The sequence below is a fragment of the Macaca nemestrina genome, chromosome 18 (genome assembly GCF_043159975.1).
Source record: "Macaca nemestrina isolate mMacNem1 chromosome 18, mMacNem.hap1, whole genome shotgun sequence".
Lineage (NCBI taxonomy): Eukaryota > Metazoa > Chordata > Mammalia > Primates > Cercopithecidae > Macaca > Macaca nemestrina.
In genome coordinates, this window is record NC_092142.1 from 10,625,043 (window position 1) to 10,647,390 (window position 22,348).

A 22,348-nucleotide genomic window follows, 5' to 3' on the forward strand; every position below is an offset into this window, starting at 1 on the left:
AGTGCCACGGAGAGCAGATATTCAGTGGGCGCAGCCTTGAAAAGAGGTGGGGTCTTGGACTGTTCATTGCTTCTCTCCAGGCCTCCATTTCCCCATCTCTAAAGTGACAGAGGAGCTCAGGTCCTCTCTAACTGGCAGGCACATGTCTTGCGTAAAGAAAACAAATTTGCATCACCCTCGGTCTGCCCCACCCTCTTTCTCCCCCAGTTCCAGGCTGGCACTTTGGTGCAGACTTCCCTCTGCCCCTAACATCATTTTCATCACCCAGGGCTATGTCGGAGTCACCTGTGATCATGAGTCCTTTCTCAATCCCTCCCCGCACCAGGCATGTATAAGGGGGCCATAACAGCTGGTACCATACATTTGGTCATGTATGTTAATATCAGTAAACCATTTGTTATGCACGTTCACCACTGTTGCTGGACTTTATGGCCACTCTATAAACAGCACCTTGTAAAGGCTAGAGGGGAAGCTCATGGGTTTTGCAATCAAGTAGGCTGAATTCCATACCTGGTTCCCACACTTACCACCTACGTGGCATGGGTAAATCTCCACTTCTTTTCACTGAGCCCGGTTTTTCCTCATCTGTCCAATTGGCATTGAACAGGTACAGAAATGACAAGCATATAGTAGTTATCCAAGGTTCAGTAATTCCTACTATTACTTTATTATTTTCCCAAGTGCTAAGAGTTGTCTCCTACTCAAGACTAAGCAGGTAAGTAAAGGGCCCTCAAGAAACAACCTCTAGTGAAGTTATTAGAAGAAACCTCCAGCCTGGGCAACATAATGGTACCTCATCTCTACAAAAAAATACAAAATACAAAATACAAAAAATTCGCCCAGCATGGTAGCACATACCTGTAGTTCCAGCTACTCAGGAGGCTGAGATGGGAGAACCACCTGAGCCTGGGAGCTTGAGGCTATAGTGAGCCATGATTGTACCACTACACTCCAGCCTGGGTGACAGAGCCAGACACTGTCTCAAAAAAAAAAGAAAAAAGAAAAACAGAAGAAGAAGACACCAGAGGTGTGAGTTTCTATGTACAAGTCACGTTACAAAGAGATGAATGCACACTTGCTTAAAGAGGGGAACAAGTGATGTGGTGAATACTGGAGCTCAGTTCTGTGTCATGCTAATAGATGGCATACCCTGAGCCTCAATCTCCTCATCCATACAATGGGAGTGTTCATAGAACCTAGCATGAAGGGCAATAGTTAGAATTAAGTGAAACAAGGTAAGTACTTAGCACAGGACCTGGCTTACAGGAAACAATTAATGCCAGTCACAGGGGAGACATTAGCATTTGGGTCACCTGATTGATAGAGCAATAATCTAGCGATGGCCTGGGCTCACAGCCTGTGTAAGTGGATTAAGATGTGATGAGGCTATGGCTCACACCTGTAATCTCAGCACTGTGGAAGGCCGAGGTGGGTGGATCTCTTGAGGTCAGGAGTTCGAGACCAGCCTGGCCAACATGGTGAAACCCCAACTCTACTAAAAATATACACAAAAATTAGCTGGATGTGGTGGTGCATGCCTGCAATCCCAGATACTCAGATGGTTGAGGCATGAGAATCACTTGACCCCAGGTGGCAGAGGTTGCAGTGAGCTGAGATTGTACCACTGCACTCCAGCCTGGGTGACAGAGAAAGACTCTGTCAAAAAAAAAAAAAAAAGAAAAAGAAAAAGAAAGAAACAAAAAAGAAAAAGAAAAAGAAAAAAGACATGATGAGGATGAGGAAAGAAAAAGCACTAGCTTAGCCTGCAAGGAGCCTGGCAGGGTCGGACTGCCAAGAAGTGTAGCTCTTGTAGCATTTCCCTCTGACCGTGGCCAGCTGCTCTGCACCTCCTTTTAGGGCTAGCAAGAAGAGAAACAGGAAGAAAATGCAGCAAGCAAAATTCACTGTAGAATAAGGGAAAACTTCTGACCACAGTGGAAGACGTGAAATCACAGGACAAGGGCACCATGGCACGGTGTCATCCTTGTTTCTGAAACAAATCTCTCGTCCACTCTTGCTTCCCTTGACCCGCCAGCTTCAGCTTCAGCTGCAGCTGTGTGTCTGGTCCCCGTGCACCTGACACAGTTCCTCCACAGCCTTCCACGGCCCTCCACATTTCTCTTTTGGGGCTTTTTCCAGAACTACAGAATCTCACTCCTTTGGGCCTCCACGCACAAGGCAGCCTAGAATTGCAGAGTTACGCCCTGGACAACCTTCAACCATCGATGGATAAATGCCCAAGCTCCCTCGACACACAGAGGAACACTTCCGAAGTTTATTCTGGTGGCTTCTCCAGGTCCCCAGAGGCACTGAGACCCAGTTTCCCACAACTCAATAACATGCCTTTTATTGGCTTCTTCCCCTTTGGAGATTTACACTACTTCCTCCCTCACTCCTGCCTCCTGGGGTCCCCTCCCAAATAAAACACCTGTACCAATGTCCTTGTCCCAGGCTCCAATATCAAAAGAATTCAAACTAGGACATAAACCTGGCAGCACCACCTCTCTACCTGGTCCAGGATGTCCTTGCTGGCCTCTCCCCCAGGCCGATTTGATCCTGCCTCTCCTGCTCTGTCCAGCATCTGGTGCTGACATCTGCATGGTAGACACATCCTATCCTATTGTCACAGTGCATCTGTGAGCTCGTGCCCCACTCAGCTCCAAGGTGTTCACAGGACAAGATAGTCTCCTGGTCACCTGAGGGTCAAGTAGGTCAGGACACCCTTGTTTTTATTGCAGTTGTGATCATTATCAACAACCACATGGAGTCTGGTGACTTCTGTGTTGATGCTTTGCATTTCTAGAAGGTAATATGGCGTGCTATAGAAAAAAACCACTGAGTTAAAAGTTAAGATGTCAAGGCTGGATGCGGTGGCTCATGCCTGTAATCTGGGCACTTTGGGAGGCCGGGGTGGGCGGATCACTTGAGGTCAGGAGTTCGACAGCAGCCTCGCCAACATGGTGAAACCCTGTCTCTACTGAAAATACAAAAATTAGCCAGGCGTGGTGGCAGGCACCTGTAATCCCAGCTACTCAGGAGGCTGAGGCAGGAGACTCGCTTGAACCTGGGAGACGGAGTTTGCAGTGAGCCCAGATCACACCATTGCACTCCAGCCTGAGCGACAAGAGTGAAACTCCGTCTCAAAAAAAAAAAAGTTAAGATATCAAGATTCTTAAACATTATCTGTAAGTTCAATAAAGGAAGAGTTACATGAATAATGATATAGTCACTCAATAGACTACTCTGCAACCATTTATGATTTTAAAGTATGTTATTATAATAATTTTTGCTAAGCACTTAGTATATTCCACACAGTGGGCTAAAAGCTTTTCCACACATTTTCTCATCTAATCCCCACAATAACCCATAATATAGGTACTAGTATTATCATCATCATCACTATTACTATTATTCTCATTTCACAAGTGAAGAAATTGAGTCTTTATAAAAATCATCAGCTAATGCTTACAATGCAATGTTGAGGTAAACAGTAGGATATGAAATGGTATGTTCAATATATCTCACTTATATGTAAATAAATATGTAGAGAAAAAAAAAGATGGTGTATTACAATGTTGGCCATTCTTGTCTCTGGGTAATGGGATTATAGTCACATTTATTTTCTCCCCATCTAACTTGCTCAGTGGTTATGGGTAATTCACTTTCAGGCTGAGGCTCTGCTGCCCTGCCGTCACCTCCACGAGATACAAGTTAGGCCCCCATGCTCCACCTTCTCCTCCTTAAGAAGCAGGGGCCAGAGCCCATGAGCTCTGAGGATTCTACAATTTGGATGTCAAGAGGAAACTGCCAGGAGCCAGAGCCCAGCATCAAGAGAGGTTGCAGCAATTACGCTGGGTCAGATCATCAAAAGGACCTAGAAGACTCCAACAAAGTAAAAGGCCTGAAAGGTTTTTCTTTTCAATTTTTTTTTTTATATTTCAAAGAGAGACAGAGTCTCGCCATGTTGCCCAGGCTGGTTTTGAACTCCTAGGCTGAAGCCATCCTTCTGCCTTGGGCTCCCAAAGTGCTGGGATTACAGGCGTGAACCACTGCCCCTGGCCCTGAATGGTTTTATTACAGCAAAGGATACAGAACAATAAGAGTAAGAAAACTCAGAGCAACTTCAGGAAGATCCACAGCATCCATGAGCAGTTGCTAAGGCCCCCCTCAGTCGCACAGGACTGGTTTGGCCTCTGCATCGTGAACCCCCTAGTGCATGGGGAAGAGCTGGGCTTCAGGGAACTTCAATGAGATTTTGCTCATCTTATTTCCCTCTGGTCACATAGCCCAAACCAGGCTAAGTAACCAGGCATAATAATTGAAACCTGGTACCAACCATCCATCTATGTTTTTCCAATAAACTACGTAGTAAGTTGGTACAGGGCACCTCCAGGCAGCTTTGGACTTCTGACAGCATGTTATAAATCACTGATTAGTACATCCCATCCTTTCTTCGCCAAGCTTCTCATTCCAGTGCCTCTGGAGAAAATGCACAGAGTTACACAGACTAGCTTCAAATTGGCCCTATTCTTACAGAGGCTTAGGATGAAGATTAGCCTTCCTGGGCCCCTGGAGTCACACCTCAGCTTTGCTCCAGATGAAGACCTAGAATCCTGAAATCACAGCTTGGGTACCAGGTGTGCGAAGTCATGGATAAATGCCCAAGCTCCCTCAATGCACAGAGGACCAAGTGCGTGAACCTCCTGGTCATGGAGATGTGCTTGGATATGTCCTCCTGGAGCCTGAGCCCAGACTGGCATGGCTCATTCAGTTGCCACTGATGCTCTGATCCTGGAGAAGTGGGAGCAAGGAAGGTGAGGATGGAGACTGGCTTTTCTTGCCTCCCTTACTTCTTAACCCTCCCCCATGCCCCACCTCCCTTAAAGTCCTCTGCCAATATCCCATAGCCTAACAGAGTAGAGTAAGCTTGAGATGCAGGGGAAACTGACCAACCTCAATCACACCTTCATTCAATGAATATTCATGTCTCATATGTAAGGAGCTTGCGGATACTCTAGAGCTCATGGAAGTAGACAGAAGTTGTCTCTATTCATGTGGGGTTTATAATCTAAAAGGAGGCAGGTAATTAACAAATAAACATTCAAATGAATACACAACTTCAAATAGTACAAGGAAAAGGTAACAATTTGTTGTGAGAGAGAATAAAGGGTGTTGGAACCTGCAAGAGATCAGAGACCAGGAGGAAGTGACACTCTCTAAGGGAATGGTATTTAAGCTGAGAGCTATAGGAAGGACTGATTGACACAGAAGAAGGGGAAGGCGGAGGGAACAGCATGTGTGAAGACCCTGAGGAGGGATTGCTCAGCAAGTCAAAGAAAAGTGACTGGAGGCCAGTGTGGCTGGATGTGGCAGGTGTGGGCAAGAGTGGTAGCAGATGTGAGGTTGGAATGGCAGAAGAGCATTGTGCAGGGCCCTGCAGCCACAGCAAGGAATTTGGAACTTATTCCAGACGTGATGATCTCATGGGTTGACTTCTCCAAAAGCAGAGCCTGAGACAAGGATTTGGGTGCTGGTGGTTGACTTGGAAATTGATTTCTGGAAGCAGGAACAAGGAAAGGAAAAGATTTAGGAGACAAAGCCATATACATGTCCATCATCAAGGTCACCACTGAGAACAACAAAAGCTCTGTGCTGCAAGGACCTCGCAAAAAGCATGCAGGAAGCCCCCTGGAATTTTCCACCTGAAGGAGGGATAGTGGCACAATTTATCTTGATGATCGCCTCCTGGGCTGTTAACTCAGTACTTCTGGGCTAGACTTTTGCACAGACTAAGCAGGTTTCAACAGCATCCAAGAAAACTTGAGGGCAGAAAGCAGAAAGACTCAGGGCACACTCTTGAGGTGGAGTGAGAAGTTACTAACAGCGGCCAGGCGCAGTGGCTCACGCCTGTAATCCCAGCACTTTGGGAGACTGAGGTGGGTGGATCACCTGAGGTCAGGAGTTCAAGACAAGCCTGGCCAACATAGTGAAACCCTGTCTCTACTAATAATGCAAAAATTAGCCCGGTGTGGTGGTGAGCATCTGTAATTGCAGCTACTCAGGAGGCTGAGGCAGGAGAATCACTTGAACCTGGAAGGCAGAGGTTGCAATGAACGGAAATCATGCCATTGCACTCCAGCCTGGGCAACAAGAGCAAAACTCCATCTCAAAAAAAAATAAAGAAGGAAAGAAAGAAAAGAAAGAAGAGGAAGAAGAAGAAGAAGGAGAAGAAGGAGGAGAAGGAGAAGTTGGAGAAGAAGAAGTTGAAGAAGGAGAAGAATAAGAAGTTGTTAGTATCAATGCAGAGCAGGAGCATGGGGGCAAGACATAGGCATGGAGTACCTCAGCCACCAATGGGGAGCCTAAGACAGTCTTTAAGTGGGAGAGGGCCATCTGATTGCACCTTAGATGCCATCTGCCCAGCTGTGCACACAAAGGGAACAAGAACCTTGTATGTGTTAAGTACCTACTCCATACACCAATACTGGGAGCTTTATATGCATTATTCTTAATTATTCACAGTAGGAGTGATTATCTCCATCCGTCATGATCAGGGATTTCAAGTGGTCCTAGCTGACAAATTTCCCCAGGGGCAACTTCTCTCCCTCCATTTGATCCATGCCAAAGATGAGTCTTAGCATGTGAGTCTGATGCTTAAGGAGCTTATTCTGGCATATTCTTACGAGACAGGCAGTGGGAGGAGGCTGGTGGCATGGCCAGACACAGCCGCAGGTCAGATGACTGACTGACCAGGAGGGTGTCCATCCAGAGACCATTATCAAAGTTTGGGGGATCCTTCCCCTTCCTTCTATCCGTATTCTGTCCAGGTCCCTTACCAGGTGTTTCTTACATAAAAGGAGTTTAAGCTATTCTTGTGAGAATAAGCTTTATTTTAAGATTTATGAAAGTTATATCTGTGCCGATTTAACTTTGTCTCCTGGAAATCCCCGGGCCAGGCTGCATCACACTAAGTGACAGGTAGTCTCAGCCCCACAAAATGCTCAGATAGGTTTTATGGCTACCATTAATCTTATAGCCCCTAGATGTCTTTTATCGTATACTACACCAGCTTACAGATGTGGAAACTGAGGCTCAGAGGACTGCACTAATTTGCAGGTCTCACAGACAGGGAGTAATGGAGCTGGGAGCTCCTACCAGCCCCTAATGCTCTTGTCTGCAGCTGCAGCAAGATCAGGGGGCCCCACTGTGTTCTTATCTGGGTTTCTTCACTCAGCATGGGTCTTCTCTGGCTCCGTTGGTGCCAAGAAGCAGTTCTGGAGAGCCCTGGTCCCCGGCATTTTGACTTTCTGCCCCTGCAGGTGTTCGCCTCCCCCACACACAGAACTGTGCCGCCATGAAGGCTAATTATAAGTGCCGGGTATTTATAGTGAGTTTCTCCACCCAGTGCTTCCAGCACCTCGAGGGAACTATTTACAGAATCCTCCCAGCACCTCAGAGAGAAAGGCAGAGCCAAGCAGGGGAAACTGAGGTGAAGCGACAGGGCGACATCTCCCATGTTAAGGACCCTCAGCCAAGGAAGGCTTGCAGGGTGTTCTCACAGCAAGCACCGGGATTTGACTAGACAGCTGTCAGAGAGAGTGAGAGGAAACCCATGAATGCACACTTCCCAGATGTCTGGCAGCCACGGACTGGGCCATTTCCAAGCACTAACTCATTTCATCTCTGTGCCTCGATTTTCCAATCTGCAAAATGGGGCTGTGAGGCTATGCCTCATAGACTTGTGAGATTTAAATGAGTTTAAACAGGTGAAGGAGAGAGTCTGGCAAGGAGTAAGCTTCAAAAAATGCTATCAACTATTTATTATTTTTTATCACCTTTACAACTAATCTAATAAAGTAGGCAAACATCCACTGGGCTTGTTGAAAAATGAAAATAATAATTACATTTTTAATCATTTCTTCTCTAATGCATAGACTGCAAGACTATTTCGGAACCAAATTTATTTTTCTGCTACGCTGATGTGTTGCACTGTGCTGAAGTCAGGACCTTCAGTACGTCCATCGCTGGAGCCACGTGCGTGTTTTTTTGGGTTTTTTTGGGGGGGTTTTTTTTGTTTTTTTGGGGGGTTTTTTTTGTTTTTTTTTTTTTGAGATGGAGTCTCGCTCTGTCGCCCAGGCTGGAGTGCAGTGGCTGGATCTCAGTTCACTGCAAGCTCCGCCTCCCAGGTTTACGCCATTCTCCTGCCTCAGCCTCCCGAGTAGCTGGGACTACAGGCGCCCACCACCTCGCCCGGCTAGTTTTTTGTATTTTTTAGTAGAGACGGGGTTTCACCGTGTTACCCAGGATGGTCTCGATCTCCTGACCTCATGATCCGCCCGTCTCGGCCTGCCAAAGTGCTAGGATTACAGGCTTGAGCCACCGCGCCCGGCCGCCACATGCGTTTTATCCACCAAGCAATCACCAATCACCTGCTCACCTGACACCTTCCACACCTTCATGTCTCCACGGCCCATCACCCCACACTCTGCTTCCATGTGTACACACTATTTAGCCCTTGCTTACAAGTGAGAAGATACAGCATTTGTCTTTCTGTGTCTGAGATGTTTCATTTATGATCATGGCCTCCAGTCCCATCTGTGTTGCTACAAAAAAAAAAAAAAATCATTCATGTTTACAGCTGAATAGTATTCCATTGTGTGTGTATACATAGGTATATATACAACATTTTATTTATCCAGTCCTGCATTGATGGCCACTTAGGTTGATTCCATATCTTTGCTATTCTGAATAGTGCTGTGATTAAACATACGGGTGCAGGTATCTTTTTTGTATAATGATTCAGAAACCAGAATTAAAAAGGGAAAGGCAGGTGGTTTGTCTCCACCCAGATCAGATGGAAAAGGGGAGAAAGGGAAGAGGAGGGAAGGGGGAAGGAAAGGAAAGGGAAAAAAAGGGGAAGAAAAGGGAAGGAAGGGGATGGGAGAGAGGGAAGGTAAACAGGGGCACATATCACCTTGTTTCTGGTTCTCTGCTCCTGGTCAAAGTTCAGTGATCCACAGAGCAAGCCATAAGTGGAAACAGGAAATTGTGATAAGATCTTTAGGAGCTGCTGCACACATACACACCTCCTACCTCATAACAGGAGCCAAGCCAAGGGCTAACCACAGGTCATCCAAGTTTTCTGCTTTCAGCAAGATTCCAGTGCCTAAACCATAGAACCCTGGAGATCCTCCCCAAAAAAGTGAAAAATGGAACAACGATTTCCCACCTTGGAAAGACACAGTGAGGATAACATGAACAAGTATGTACAGAGTTCCCAGCCATGTAAGGGCCTCAACAAAATGGTCACTATTACTAGAATCCTGAGTTTTCTTTATTATTTATTTTTTAACCAGCATATGAGTCCATTCTCACATTGCTATAAAGAACTACCTTAGGCTGGGTAATTTATAAATAAAAGAGGCTTCTTGATTGGCTCACAGTTCTGCAGGCTGTACAGGAAGTATGGCTGGGGAGGCCTCAGGAAACTTACAATCATAGCAGAAGGTGAAGAGGAAGGACGCACGTCTTACACGGCCAGAGCAGAAGGAAGAGAGAAGGGGGCAGGTGCCACACACTTTTAAACAAGCAGATCTTATGAGAACTCACTCACCATCCTGAGAACAGCAAGGAGGAAATCCATCCCCATGATCCAATCACCTCCCACCAAGCCCCTCCTCCAACATTGGGGATTACAATTTGACATGAGATTTGAGCAGGGACACAGAGCCAAACCAGTCTTTAATACTTTTTATGTATTAAAATTACAAAATATTTGACATTAAAAATAATTCGAACTTTAAGGAAGGATAAAGACGGGAAAGTCCTCTTCCTCTCTCCCATCTCTCCGCCCAAATTGTTGTTGTTGCTATTGTTTTCGTTTTCTTGGTAGGAGCAGAAGTCCGCAATCTAGAAAGTCAAGAGACCTGAATCCTCTCCCAGGATGGCCAGCAACCCTCTGTGTGACCCTGGCCAAGTCACTTTCACTCCCTGCGAAGTTTCCTCTTCTGGAAGGATAGACCAGACGAGCTGTTCTCAAACTCTACTGCACGTTAAAATCACCCAGGAGATTCGAGAAACTCCAACACCCAGGTGGCACTCCCAGGCCAATGAATCTTTGGTAGGACCCAGGCTTCAGTATATTTCAAAGCTCTCTGTATGGTTTCAACAAACAGCCATGGTGGCAGGAAACTACCCACCTCCCCTTCCAGGTCCTTCTCAAACTTCACTGTAGGCACAGATCATCCTGGTCTGTGCTAAGATGTAGACCCTGACTCAGGCAGAGATTGGACGTTTCTAACAACCTGCCAGGTTCTCTTGCTGCTGGTCCAGGAAAAGGGACTAGACCATTGGTTGAAAAGCTTTTGTTAGCTTTGCAATACTTTCTGTAAAGGAAATGTTGCATGGAAACAGATACTTAACAAATCTACTCTGATTAAAGTCAGGGTTCAGAAAGGATGGGACAACCGGAGTCTCAGACTCAGATTCACCCCTAAATCCCTGAGTTAGGCAGAATTATGACCCCATCAAAGACATCACGTCCTAATTCCACAAACCTATGAATATGTTCCATTACCTGGCAAAGGGGAATTACGTTTTCAGATGAAATTAAGGTGGTTAATCAGCTAACCTTAAAATAGGGAGATTATCTGGGTGGGCCCAATCTAATCAGAACAGAGTGTTAAAAGTGGAACAGAGTCACTTAGTAGTCCCTATCTGCCTTCCCTGTATTTTCTCCCCCATAGAACTCATCTTCTAATATCTTTTATAATATGTACACTTATGTTTTGTTTTTTGGTTTTTTAGAGGCAGTGTCTCACTGTGTTGCCCAGGCTGGAGTGCAGTGGCTATTCACAGGCGTGATCCCACTGCGGATCAGCATGGGAGTTTTGACCTGCTCCGTTTCCAACCTGGACCAGTTCACCTCTCCTTAGGCAACCTGGTTGTCCCCCACTCCCAGGAGGTCACCACATTGATGCCGAACTTAGTGCGGACACACGACAGACACAGTGCATTGCAGCTCAGACCTCCTGGGCTCTAGCGGTCCTCCCACCTCGGCATCCCCAGTAGCTGGGACCATAGGCACGTGCCATGGTGCCCGGCAACATATTGATGTATGGATTGTTTCTATTGTCCTCTTTCCTGGAAAATACTCCATAAAAGCTGGGATTTTGTCTGTTTCACACACGCTGGATCCAAAGTGCCTACAACAGTGCCTGACGCAGCGTAGATGTCTAACAAATATTTATGGAATGAGAAGTTAAAAAAAAAAAAAGTGGAAGAGGGAGGCAGAAGAGTGATGCAATGTGAGAAAACCTCACACCACTGTTGCTGGAATTGCAGATGGAGGAAGGGGCGCCGAGCCAAGGATACAGGCAGCCTGTAGAAGCTGAAGAGGACAAGAAAATGGAGTCTCCTTCAAAGTCTCCAGAAAAGAATTCCTTGGTTTCAGCCCACTAACACCTGTGCCAGACTCCTGATCCCTAGAACTGGAAAATAACAAACCTGTGTTGTTTTTGCCCACTCAGTTTGTGGTCCTTTGTTACAACAGCCAGAGGAAAGTAATGCACCCTCTGAAGCATCTCCAGGAAAGCCCTAGGTCACTGAAGCACAGCTGGGCTAGATGAGCTTCATCACTGTGGATCGTGAAGGGACTGAGAGTCACTAGCTCAGTCCTCTACCCCTTTTCTTGCACAGTTATTGGTAGACACTCGGTACTTCAGGACTTGCTGACACAGCCCAGCCTGGTGGGATCAGCTTCCCTGGGATTCCAGGGCCCCTACTTCCACGCTTCCTGGCAGGAGGGGAATCCCAGGTAGCCTCCTCAGCAATGCCGAAGTTATTTTCAGCTTGGCAGCTGAACATTTCAGCAAAGAGCAGCTTGGAAGTGTCTCCTGGACCCCCAGAGGAGACTTTGTTCCTTTCCTTGTGCTGTACCCTGCCAGATGTGGCCTTGCACCTGCCTACTCCAACTGGCGTGGTACCCAGAGCATCTCTGGTCCAATCAACTAGCTCAGGACAGGACAGAGAGTCAAGGGAGTCCCCAAGTCCATCCCAGTCTGGTCTCCACTATGCCAGAGGTGGGGGTTGGACTGTTCTGCAGGAGAACAGATGGGCAGGAATCTCAGGGGGTCCTGAAACAGATGAAGTCTCAACAAAAGCCCTAGAACAGTAGTTCTCAGCCCAGCTAGCACCTGGATTCACCCAAGGAGCTTTTCAAACTCATGATCAGGCCAAGCACAGTGACTCATGCCTGTGATTCCAGCACTTTGGGAGGTCAAGGTGGGAGGATCACTTAAGCCCAGGAGTTCAAGACCAGCCTGGGCAACATAGCAAGTCCCCATCTCTATTTTAAAAATGAAAATTTTTTTGCCTGGACACGGTGACTCTCATCTGTAATCCCGTACTTTGGGATGCCAAGGTGGGTAAATCACCTGAGGTCAGGAGTTTAAGTTAAGACTAGCCTGGGCAACATAGCAAGACCCTGTCTCTATTAAAAATACAAAAATTAGCCGGGCGTGGTGGTGTGCACCTGTAATCCCAGCTACTTGGGAGGCTGAGGCAGGAGAATTGCTTGAACCCAGGAAGTAGAGGTTGCGGTGAGCCAAGACCATGCCACTGCACTCCAGCCTGGGCAACAGAGCAAGACTCTGTCTCAGAAAAAAAGAAAAGAAAAAGAAATAAAAAGGAAAAAAGAAAAAAAAATTTAAAAACCTCATGATGCCCAGGCTGCTGCAATTCAATCAGAATTTCTGGAGGTACAGCCAAAGTGGCAGTTTTTAAAAGATCTTCAGTGATTTCAATGCAGTCAGGGGCGTGACCCTCTAGATTAGTTGTTCTCAGAGTGTAGGGGACAGGTGGACAGCATCGGCATTGCCTGGGAGCTTGTTGGAACTGCAGAATCTCAGGCTCCACCTCAGACCTAATGAATCAGAATCTGCATTTGTACAAGGTCCCAGGAGACTCTTGGGCACTTTCGGTTTGAGATGCACAACAGTGGAGCATAATAGTTAAGACTGTCAGCCCTGGGTCAGAGGTCGTGGGGTGTCTCCCCCGCTTCTTATTCACAAAGCCTTGGGCAAATGACAGTCGGAGCTCGCATTTTCTCCTTTCAGCTTTCTCCCACGTCCCACAGGTGGGGCTAGGCAGGAAACCCCAGAAATCCACAAGAGTCCAGGGGGCCTGGTGGAGACACCCAGGAAAATTCACAGCCTTTCTTGGAGGAAGAGGTTCAGGAGGACCCTGAAGCTGAAACAGCCTGGAGGACCTCCTGCAGTAACAGAACATGAAATTCCATGTAAATATGAAAACAGCTACATCCAATTTAAAATATTCCACCCCTCTGTCTCTTTAAATGAGTACCCAGGTCGTATGTCCTGACACATTTATCCATCTTGGCCTCATGAAAAATTGACAACCCATTCATGGTAGCTGAAGAATGACAGAAGCTTCAAGGTGTTCAAGAGGGGTGTTACAGGAAGTCAGCACTTATTTGAAGCTCCTCCATTGATGCGATCAGAAATCTGGAAAAAACACTGGAAAAAAACAGTGCCTTAGAGGGAAAACCAGGCAGCTCTCTGAAGAATTTTAAAAACAGGAACAAGGATTTCTCAATTTGCAGGGCTCTCTGGAAGCGGGCCCTTTCGGATGAAGGCGGCAGGCTATAGTTAGAAAGAGATCCATGGTGAAGAGCATTCTGTTACTATAAATTCACTTCCAAAAGCCAAACATATGTGTGTGCACACACACATAAATACCATATCTATGGAGGAGATAAATCAGCGTATGACATTTAGCCCTTCCTAAATTTGGAAAAATATGAAATTACTACTTTTTTTTTTTTTTTTTTTGGTAGCGTGAGAATAAGAAGGAAGGCATCTCACTCTAATAAGATCGATCTGGGAGAGCGTTATCTACATTCCTGAGTGCAGCTCATTCAGTCATTCACTCATTCAGTCTCCAAATAGTTGTGGGTGTCCACGTGCCAATAAGAAACAAGACTGAGGCCTGGAGCGGTGGCTCAATGCCTGTGGTTCCAGCACTTTGGGAGAGCAAGGCAGGTGGATCACAGGGTCAGGAGTTCGAGACCAGCCTGACCAACATGCTGAAATCCCGTCTCTACTAAAAATGCAAAAAAAAAAAAAAAATAGCCGCACATGGTGGTGCATACCTGTAATCCCAGCTACTCAGAAGGCTGAGGCAGGATAATCACTTGGACCCAGGAGGCGGAGGTTGCAGTGAGCTGAGCTGAGATCGCGCCACTGCACTACAGCCTGGGTAACAGAGTGAGACTCTGTCTCAAAAAGAAAAAAAAAAGAGAGAGAGAAACAAAACTGATATCATTCCAGTCTTCATGAAGCTGGCTGGCTAATGCCTACATCTCAGAATATGGTCCCGGGCTAGCAGCACTGGCCTCTTCTGGGCACATGTCAAAATGCAGATTTGTGGGTCCTACCCTAGACCAACTGAATCATAATCTCACCCAGCGGTTCACATTCAGGTTTGAGAAGCACTGACCTGGTACAGGCTAATTTCTAAAGGTTTGCCACAAAGGAGGGTGGTCTGGAATTTCTATTTCACCCATGACTTACAGACAGAGAATCATTAAATGGAAAGATTAATAAAGTTAACTATTTACAACCCAAACACCCCCACCTCACCAATGGAGATTATCAATCTAAGACATTGCTGATTTGTCTAATTGCAAAAGACCGTGGAAACCAGCAGCTAACTCCACAATAGCACTAAGGGAATCTGGGAGGTATTATACAACCATTTCATGATTCATCAGTATCCAGGGACCCTCCCAGGAAGGAAGAGATGGGTTCAAGTTGCAGGGTGAGGGTTTGGAGGAAAAGTTTGCTTGTCTTGGTACAGAAACTGAAAAGTCTCAGATTCCAACTCCAACACTCAAGCCCACTAATGGATGGATTGGCTCCAAGTTCGGCAGAGTAACAGATGGAAGTGGAAGAAAAAAATATCATTTTCCCCAAACTTGCTGAGTCTGATGAAGATGTCGGAAGATTTGGATGCAGCCAGCATGATTAATCTTACCAACTTTACCTTGAGTTTCACTTTTGGCGGGGGAATGGCATCAGCTTAAAAGTTAATTACCAGCAAGAAACAAATCATGCAGCTGATGTGCACATTATAAACAAATTAAGTTCTTAAAATAGGCAACACGCCACTTGGAACAATGGTTTACAAGCCCAAGGGTGCATGAAAATAATTGCGGAAGGTGAGCAAACTAATAGCTAAACTATGTGAATTAAATGAGGGCAAATTGCAGATATTAATGAAAAAGCAAAGGAAAACACGGTCAACCTCTCATTTTGTAAAAGCAAGCCAAGCAGAATGATCCAGGATGCAGCCCCCTGTGGAATGAGGAGGGAGGCCCCTGATGGAGACAGGGCTCCCCAAAGATATAGAAGCAGCTGGAGTGTAGAGAATCAGGGCAAGAGGAGAGGGTGCCCAGCTGGGGAACCTCAGATCAAAGCTGAGAGCAGCAGAGCCCCACCAAAAGAGGGTAAATTCATAGGTGTGTGGGAGGGGAAGTTTCTTTCCATTGTAGAAAGTTGGAAATTAAGTCCAAAGTCTTCCATTTTATTTCCAATGTAGAAAGTTAGAAATTCAGTCCAAAGTCTTCATTGTACAATTGAAGAGACCAAGCACAGAGAGGGGAGGTAACTCTCCCAAAGTCACACAGTAAGTGTCAGAGCCAGCACTTGAACTTTGGCCTCCTGACTCCAGGTCACACTTCCTTCCCATTCATCAGGGGTTCCAAACTCCTGTGCCTACAAGGTCAGGCAGGGAGCAGAAATGCAAGAAGCTGGCTTGATGTGAAGACTGTGGGCCACTAGGGTCCAATGGAAATCCAATGTAAACCCCGTAAGAATTTTCTAATAGAAATAGAAAAATACCTCCCAGATTCCCTTATCCCTAATAGCCTTCCCAATTTGGACTAGACACGTTTCAAGACTCAATAGCCCCATATGACTAGTGGTTACCTTATCGAACAGTACAGCTATATGCAGTGATAGGGAATGTTGAAAACTAGAGAGAGGGTGACCCATCTAAAATGGGACGGCAGCCACAATCCCAGCCAGGAGGGAATGTGAAACCAGATGTTCAGTTTTCAAGAAAAGCCAGACATCCAGATAGTCATATGAAATCATTCAATGGTAAAACATCTGTGAAATGAAAAAATATTACCGTGCTACCCAGAACACATCTGATAACTGGAATTGGCATGCGGGCCCACGGTTTGCAATCTTTCTCTTAAAGAAGCAAAGAGCAACCACATTAAATAATCATCTTAAGCATCCTTAGAAACCTAGTCAGTATCAACCACCTTTAGGGACAAATTCAAGTCCCCATTCTTACTCCTCCACTATATGAAACTTAATGAGTTCATTCCTCTGAGCCCCAGTTTTCTCATCTTCACAATGGAAATAATCTCTTTCATGAACGTGTTTTCAGGACCCAGTGAGGAAATTAAATGTAAAAGCAACTTGTCAATGTCAAAACACTGCACAAACATGGACGTTCTCAGAGAACAGGACATGGCTAACCATCACGATGACATCTGAGACCCCACCGGTATTGTCACTAGGAATCCAAGCCCTGCCTGTCTGCATCCTAATCCTGAAGCTTAGAAGAGCTTTCTACAGGTAGAGTTCTCTGACTTTCTAGTCTCTTCACACCCACTGTAATCCACACCAGCCCGTATGTAGCCTTGGACACTAAATTCACTAATTCATTCAACAAACGCCATTGAGCACACACCTTGCATCAGTCGTTCTGGGAACTGGGGATATTTACTGGAGAGGATAGGGTGGGCGCTCTGCACTATTTTGGCGAGTTCTTTGTGCCCATCTCTGTACACCTGCTGCCTTTCTCTGAAGACTGACTTTAGGCTATGGAAGCTCTGCCACTCATATCTGGGAATTTATATCACTGCCAGGGTAGTCTTTAACCACTGACTCATAGGGGCGGGATGGAAAGCCCAGCTTCTCCTGGACTCGAGGTAGCACAAACTCTAAGGTGTCAGGTACCCACCCCGCTCCCAGAACATCCTGCAGAATCAGGCTGAGGCTGAACTTGATCTGAAAACTCACCCTTGCTTGGCTACTGCCCATTCTGATCTTTTTGTCAGTTTCTCTTGGAAGCACTTTCCTAATAAATCACTTGCCGATGAACCCTCATCTCAGGGCCTGATTCTGGAGAAACTTGACCTAGGGCACAGACATTGTTATTATCCATACACAGCCCTGCCCTCAGGGAGCTCTTCAGCTATCTGGAGAGGCTGACATGTCACAAATCAGATAATGCTTCATTTGCCAGATGTCCTTTCGGGGAAAGTGCTGTATTTGTTTGGGAGGATGTTTTAACAAGTTCACTGAGGGCAAAATTGATTCCCGAAGGGTATGAATGCTGCTGGTGCCAAGACTTCAAGGGAAGAGGAGGAAACTGCTGTGTGTGTGAAAATGAGAGGGCTTTGTCTGTTCCCCAGAGCAGAACAGGAAGGGGAGTGCCGGGACCTGGAGGGGAGGCCAGGACATACGTGGTGTGATGTGAAACCTCTCATCTTCAGTGAGCTGGTGAACAGCACGCAGGCACAGGGACTGGAGATGGAAGAGACAGTTAGGAACTGACCTCTTGAGAAATCTAAAGGAGGGATTTGGACTATCTCAAGCCATAGAATCAGGGACATTTGAGGCCAGTTTGCAAGCTGCCACCCACGCCCACCATGTAGGAGACTACGGCAGCCTCCTACATGGTGTCCTGCTTCTATGCCTGCCCCCTCCCACACTATGGACTCCCCACCAGCAGCCAGAGTGAGCCTTTAAAATGCAACTAGGTCTTGACACCTAAATGTATTCAGTTCTTGAGGCCAGGTCATTTTGTGCCTCTAAAATCCTCCAGTAGCTTCAAAGCCAGGCGTGGTGGCTCACGCCTGCAATCCCAGCACTTTGAGAGGTTGAGGAGGGCAGATCACTTGAGGTCAGGAGACCAGCCTGGCCAACATGGTGAAACCGTGTCTCTATTAAAAATACAAAATTAGCCAGGCATGGTGGTGCACACCTGTAATCTCAGCTAGTTGGGAGGCTGAGGCAAGAGAATCACTTGAACCTGGGAGGTGGAGACAGTGAGCCGAGATCCTGCCATTGCACTCCAGCCTGGGTTACAAGAGCAAAACTCTGTCTCTAAATTAATTAATTAATTAATTTAATTAAATCCTCCAAAAGCTTCCCATTGCATTTTGAACAAAATCCACATTTCTTACCCCGCCTTCATGGACTCTGTAAGATCTGTCTTTCTGATCTTCTGAACATACCCATCTTTTTCTGACCCCAGGGCCTTTGCACTGGCTGTTTGCTCTGCTTAGACCACTCTCTCACCCCTACCCCAATCTTCGCAGGGTGGGGTCCTTCTCATTATGCAGCTCTCAGTTCAAATATCATCTCCACACTCGAGTCTTTCCTTACCACTGTGAATTTTAGCAACTGCCTCGATTTATTTATTTATTTATTTTTGAGACAGAGTCTTGCTCTGTCGCCTAGGCTGGAGGGCAGTGGCATGATTTCAGCTCACTGCAACCTCCACCTCCCAGGTTCAAGCAATACTCATGCCTCAGCCTCCTGAGTAACTGGGATTACAGGCGTGTCTCACCATGCTTGGTTAACTTTTGTATTTTCAGTAGGATAGGGTTTTGCCATGTTGGCCAGGCTGGTCTCAAACTCCTGGCCTCAAGTGATCTGCCTGCCTCAGCCTCCCAAAATGCATGAGCCACTACTCCGAGCCCCTGCCTCAATTTATCCACACAACCCTACATCAGTTTCTTCATAGCACTTATCATCCCCTGAACTTGAACTGTTGATTCATGCATTCATGTGTTTGTTTTCTCTCTGCTCCAAGAACATAAGCCTCATGAAGGTGGGGGCCTTTTTCTATTTACCAAAGTGTCTACAGAATCTGGCCTATAGTAGGTACTCAACAAACATTTGTGGAGTGACCCAATGAGCCCCTGAGAGACAGGGGACCTCCAACAGGCATTTGGATGACACAAACAAGTGATGTTGACATAAGTGTGCATGAGGGAAGGGTGTACCAAATGCTGTGAGATCCCAGAGGTGGTAGAGAAGGTTCCAGAGAAGAGAGGATATTTGAGCTGAGCCTTGACGAGCTGGCCTTCCTCTTATTTAGGGTGCCTTTACTGTTTCTCAACAACTCTAGGCTCCTTATGACTCTGGATGCTCTGATTTTGTAGATGATGTGTTCTCTCTCTCTCTCTGGTTTCCCCCACTAGACTGTAAGCTCCATGAGGGCAGGGACTATGTCTGTCCTCTTCATCACTGTACCCTAGCGTGGGTGCCTAACACTCAGTAGGGGTTCAGTAAATATTTGTTGGTGAAAAAATCTGTGGACAGATTTATTCATGGAAGAAACAGAAGACAGAGGAGAAGGGCATGCCTCAGCCTCCTGAGTAGCTAGGATTACAGGCATGCGCCACCACACCCAGCTAATTTTTGTATTTTTAGTAGAGACAGAGTTTTGCCATGTTGGCCAGGCTGGTCTCGAACTCCTGACCTCAAGTGATCCACCTGTCTCAGCCTTCCAAAGTGTTGGGATTACAGACATGAGTCACTGTGCCCAGACTCTGCCTTCCTGCGTGACTTAAACAATGTATTTTCATGCAGTTCTGGAGACCGGCAGTCCAAGATCAAGGTGCAGCATGGCTGGGTTCTGGCAAGGGCCCCCTTCCTGGTTTATAGATAACCACTTTCTCATTGGGACCTCACATGGCACAGAGGGAGTAAGCTCTCAGATGTCTTTTTGTTTTGTTTTGTTTTGTTTGACAGAGTTTCACTCTTATTGCCCGGGCTGGAGTGCAATGGCCCGATCTCAGCTCACTACAACCTCCGTCTCCCAGGTTCAAGTGATTTTCCTGCCTCAGCCTCCCGAGTAACTGGGATTACAGGCATGTGCCACCATGCCTGGCTAATTTTGTATTTTTAGTAGAGACAGGGTTTCAATATGTTGATCAGGCTGGTCTCAAACTCCCAACCTCAGGTAATCTGCCTGCCATGGTCTTCCAAAGTGCTGGGATTACAGGAGTGAGCCACCTTACCTGGCCACATGTCTCTTCTTATAAGGGCACTAATCTCATCATGGAGGCCCCACCCTCATGACCTCATCTAATTCTAACTGACTCCCAAAGGCCCTGTCTCCCAGCAGAGTTCGGGACAGAAAATACTGGTGCACTTGGAAAGTCACAAATTGTTTGGTATGCTAAGAGAACAATGTGTATGGGCAGAAAAGGCATGAGATGGGTAGGAGAGGCAAGGAGATGGGACACTTGGATGCAGCTTTCCATTATCCCCGTTTTCCCTGCCAACTGGACACGTCTCCACAACTCTCCTCTGCACCTGCATTCCTTGAGTGATGAAGGAAGGAGTAGGTTTGGTTTTTCCAGGGTTTCCTGAGATAAGAGAAGAATGATTCTCTGTAGCTGCCAAAGGGAAGAAACCTCCCACATGCCAAGAAGGCAAAAGATAAAGAAAGAATGAACGATTGTTTCCTATGATGAGTTGAGGACCACTGTGGGTCTGGACCAGCAGACCAGGAAGCATGCTCAACCCAAAAGAGATCCAAAAAGAAAACCAAATGAGTTAGGTGAAGCTGTCTTGCTTGAGACTGCCTAGTTTGTTCCCATGATAATGGCTTTCTGGAAAAGGATGATTGGATGAAGAATGCTTAAAGGTCAGGAGACTCTGGGCAGGGAGACCCTGGGAGAGGTTTATTAGTAAGCTTAGGTTGCCCTGACAAAATGCCATAGCCTGAGTGGCTTAAACAACATAAACTTGTTTTCTTGCGGTTCTGGAGGCTGGAAGTCCAAGATCAAGGTGCAGCATGGTTGGTTTCCAGCGAGGGCCTGTTTCCTGGTTTATAGATAACCACCTTCTCACTGGGACCTCACATGGCAGAGAGGGAGAGAGGGAGCAAGCTCTCACATGTCTGTTCTTACAAGGGCACTAATCTCATCATAGGGGCCCCACCCTCATCACCTCATCCAACCCTAATTAACTCCCAAAGGCCCTATCTCCCATCACACTGTGAGTTAGAGCATCAAGATATGAATTAGCAGGGTACACATTCAGTCCATACAGGAGGCATTTATGATCGTTCCAGTAGGAGAAGATTTGAGTCCCAAAGATGCATACCATGGTAATCATCAGCACTGCTTAGCAATATTTTCAGCTTTCTAGGCTCATAATGGGATACCATTCCCTGGGCCCTGTGCAGTCAAGTGGGGCCATGTGACTAGTTCTGCTCAGTGAGCTGTGAGCAGAGTGATCTGTGTCACTCCTGCCTGGAGCATCTATGTGGCAGTGCAAGACCCTCCAGAGCTCTGCATAGCATTGTCTTTCTCCAGGAGGCACCGATGTTTCTGCTCAACTCCCTTTTCTCTCCTTTCTCTCCTTCCTCCTCAATCTAGGGAAAAGCCTCACTCTTCTTAAACTCTAATTCTAATGATAAACATTACAGAATCCCTAATCTTTTTAATTTTCCTAAGGACTTAGACTTTGGGACACTAAAGACAGGCACTTGCAGACTTTCTTGTTTTTTTGTATAGTCCCATCTCCTCCCTTATGCAATGAGCCCAGCCATCTGCTTAGATTGGGACTGAAGGTAGCATGGAGGAAAAAAAGGAAGACAAGGAGAAAGTACATCAATGAATATTTCAAAAAATACTATTGACATCTTCAAATTCATAATTCATTCCTTTGTCATCTTTATTCTGCAATAAACCCCCTCCTGTGAATGTTTTATTTTAGACATTGTATGTTCTAGACCTAGAAGTTCCCATTGTTTCTTTCTTATTGTTCTATTTGAGGCTGAAATTTCTTATCTTTTCATTTATTGTGAGCAGAGTTTCCCTTACATCACTAAGCATTGTTAGAATAGCTGCTTTAAAAACCCTTGTCTGCGCAAGGCATGGTGGCTCACACCTCTAATTCCAGCATTTTGGGAGACCAAGGCTGGTGGATCACCTGAGGTCAGGATTTCGAGACAAGCCTAGCTAACGTGGCGAAACCCCATCTCTACTGAAAATGTAAAAATTAGCTGGATGTGGTGGCAGGCACCTGTAATTCCAGCTACTCAGGAGGCTGAGGCAGGAGAATCACTTGAACCCAGGAGGAAGAGGTTGCAGTGAGCCAAGATCACACCACTGCACTCCAGCCTGGGCAAAAGAGCGAAACTCCATCTGAGAAAAAAAAAAACAAAACAAAACTTGTCTGCTAATTCCAAAGTCTGGGTCACCTTGGAGTCAGCTTCCATTCAT